Here is a 3,800-nt window from a genome sequence, read left to right as displayed (position 1 = left end):
GGATGTTTCATAGCAAGTATCCAAATTTTGTAATGGTCTAAATTTGCCCCTAAATATGTGCCTTGAGTCAATGAGACCATCAGATTTATAGGATGCATTGATTCGAGCACCTCCAATAGTTCAAGAGATGGAACAAAGGCTAAGAAATGCAAAAATTTGGAGCAAAATTTGTCAGAATAAGGGCAACTTCCAAGGATATGCAAAAAGAGCCTAAGGGTAGTATCAACCAAACAAGACAAAGAAAGCCAAGTCAAATGCAGTGGGAAACTTTATACCCACAGGAAAGAGAATGAGGCTCCAAGGTGCTTCTATTGCAAGGAACCAGAACATTTCAAGAGGTAGTGCCCGAAGCTTGGCCCAAACATCCACCAGGGTCAGATTCATGGGCAAAACCAAGATGCCAGGTGCAAGGTTGCTAGAATAAGCCTGAAAGAGGTTAGTAATGATAATGATCCTACAATGGAATCTGATATGGAAAGAATGAGAGTACATGCCACTCTCAGTAAGAAGGGTCAAAATCACCAATTCTCAGTAATTCAGACACCATTAAATTATCAAGGTAAACCCTTTCGAAATTTAATTGAGTGTGGAAGTACCCACTCTTTTGTATCACCAAAATCTGCAAAAAGGCTAGCCATAAACACTACTCCTACACTTGGTTTGCTTGTGGAGTAGTGAATGGCAAGGAAGTTCTGTCAACACAACAAATTGGCAAGGTCGAATTTAGCTTGGGTGGCAATTCTTCCAAAACGAGCTTCCAAATTATGAACCTTGGGGCTTATGAATGTCTGCTAGGTATGGATTGGTTAATTCCAAATAATGGCCACATCCATTGCGGAAAGGGTCAAATTACGTTTCCAAACTCAAAGGGAGAATAAGTGACCACTCAAGGAGAAGTAGGAAACCCTAAGGTTCAGTTGGCTAAAGTTTCTCGAATTGTAAAAGGACTGAAGAAAGGGTTACCCATCTATCTAATTAAGCTCAACAAGACCGAGCAAGATAGTGAAACCAAGGACCAACCATCGTGGCTAAAAGATTATATGTATGTTTTTCCAGAAGACCTGACAGAGCTTCCACCAACAAGGGAAGTAGATCATGAAATCCAACTCATTCTAGGCATTGCCCCCGTCACCAAACGGCCCTACCGAATATCAATTCTTGGAGCCATTGAGCTAAAAGAATAACTCAAGCCCGACCAAGTAATTCACCATGGGGAACCCCGGTGTCGTGTTGCTAAACGCACACCGTGTAAAAAAATCTAGAGTGTGGCTTCCTTTTAGATTTAGAGAGCCAATGCCAATTTAGGCATTAGTTTTAGTGTCCATGGTTCAAAATATTAGATTTTTTCGGACAAGTTTGCTAATTTTTTATATTCTAGATATTATCTCTTGTAAAAATCCATAAAACTATAGACAACTTCTAGATTAGGATGACATGTAAAAGAAAGCATGTAGCTTTGAGCCAATTTGAGAGAATTTTATGTAAAAAGAGAGATCGACGAAATCATGCAACGCGCGATCGCTGTTTTTAGGCAGTGAACAACACTCCGAAGTGGGAGATGAAGAAGGAGTGATTTGGTTGAATTTTGGCCAGGTGTCCTGATATTTAACCCCCCTTTTGGAGCTAATGGAGGCATCAAATTGGCCATCTGAGCAACATAGATGAATGTATTATTTTGTATACGTTTTTGTCTATTAGAGTTATGTTTTCTCATAATGCTGAAAGAAATTGACAGGCTTCATCTCTGTTAGTATTCATTTTCATTTTCTATTTCTTTTTGGGAGTATTCCTCTATGTCTTCAATTTCTTCGAACCCCTTCTCTTCCGTCTACTCCTCTCCCTAAATCTACACCCTGCTATCTCTTATCTTCAAGAACTTGGCTTGAAACCTTCGACCCTTCTCTTATCTCTACCATCTTCGGAGTAAAAGCTCTTGAACCACCATGCATTCTTCTCTTGCCAAACCCCTGTGGTGACCTTCAGCCCTACTTGTAGCGACATTGGTAAACCCGATGTGAAGGTCAGTGTAAGAGAACTCCAAGATGGGGGATTCTTCACGAGATACTCTACAACAATTGGTGCGCATACTGCAGCAGACTTAGCAACAACAAATCCAAATGTTACAACAACAACAACAACAACGGCAAGATGAAGAGAAGATTGATTCCACAGCTATCAAGGCCCTAGAGGAAGTTGGGCGGGAATTAAAACAATTTAATGATCAAAATGTCTCTCTTTTTATTTGCTTGTATATTGAAAAAATGCTCTTCTTTGGTGTACCACAACATGCATGGAGTCGTTATTTCGCCAGACTAGCCAAGCATAGTCTTCAAGAAAGAATCCATGGTCTTTTTCAGCAAGATGCGGATTGGGCTGCATTCAAAAAAGCCCTATGCGAAGAATTCTTCTTAGAAGACTTTGGCCTAATGTGACGAAGAAAAGTTTCACTAATTGGGTTGAGAAACCCAACAAAGGTTTAGCTGCAACCGCTTTATACCACAAGTTTGAAAGTAAATTTGGACAACTTGATGATGAAGACCAACAAAGTATGGAAGGTCAAAAGATTGAATTATTCCTTAAGACTGCAGATCCCATTCTGCAAGAGAAGCTTGCTGATCGCCTAGAAGATGCTACCTCCGAATTTCCTTAAGATGGAAAAAGTGTCCCAATGGTCCCAAGTATGTTCACACACATCACCATTGAAATATGTTAACATATGTTTTGCCTTTTTGGTAGGACCAAAGACACCATAAGCAATTGGGTCCTTTAACCTACAAACAAACCATAGGATAAGGGGGTTACTACTATGGCATGTAGCTTGGTCCATTTAAATTTCATTGCTTGTGGATATAAGCACTCATGAACTTTACACCATCACTCTGCATTAGTAAACAAGTTTCCCACCAAAATTGATTTAGTGTTGCTAGAGATCATGTATTGCCACAATGGCTGCAAAAGTGATACATAAGAAAACATGCATATAGATCCAGATGGAGGGCTAGAATTGAATCCTAGTTGTGCACTCTTTAGCCTCCATGTCAGCCAATATACATCACAAAGCATGCTATATTTTAGGTGCTTACTTGCGTTAGACGAACTTACTATTGTCGAGGGTTGCCTTGTTACTTATGAATCGTTGAGATCTCGGGTAGGGTGTTGTATGTTTGATGCAAATGACATTGAGGTTGTTTCATGTTACATTTGCAAGGATTGCCTTGGTTCTTGAGGAGTAGAAGGAACATATACATCAAAACAAGTCCCTTTGAAATGGCCCATGCATTGAACCTATTGGGGGCAAGGCTAAAGTTGGAGGATCCAAAGCGAAACAAAGAACTAACCTCAAGACACTAGCAAGGTCAAGTTGAATTGGCCCCCTTTTTTGTAATATGTTATTACATGATTAAAGGTACCATGCAATGTCCCATGTAGGTAGGCTAGCCGTGAGCTACCACTAGGGTTTGAATTGGGCCCTTTATCCTAAGGATTCAAAAATGTATAGGCAAATTTGCCCCTTCACCTAATGGGCCCATAGCTAAGTTGGCTAGGGATTAGACCAATTGTTTAGGGTGTTTTCTGTATAAAGATGTAAGGCTTAACTTAAATTGACCGTCCTCTTGATCTTCCTTTGCTCCCCTCCTTGCATGAGTTGATCCTTCGATCTCGAGGAGCTTGGATCCAGGAAGTGTGAAGCTACTTGTAGGGTTTGGATTGGCTCCTTCTAGGCAAGGAGGGAGGACTCAAATATGTATAGGCAAATTTTGGCCTTTTCACCTGATGGGCCCATAGCTAACTAGCCCATG

The sequence above is a fragment of the Lygodium microphyllum genome, chromosome 5 (assembly GCF_053477565.2).
Source record: "Lygodium microphyllum isolate KBCC chromosome 5, Lygodium_microphyllum_v1.1.10, whole genome shotgun sequence".
NCBI classification, from domain to species: domain Eukaryota; kingdom Viridiplantae; phylum Streptophyta; class Polypodiopsida; order Schizaeales; family Lygodiaceae; genus Lygodium; species Lygodium microphyllum.
The sequence above is the reverse complement of the archived record's forward strand: the minus strand, read 5'-3'. Positions refer to the sequence as shown.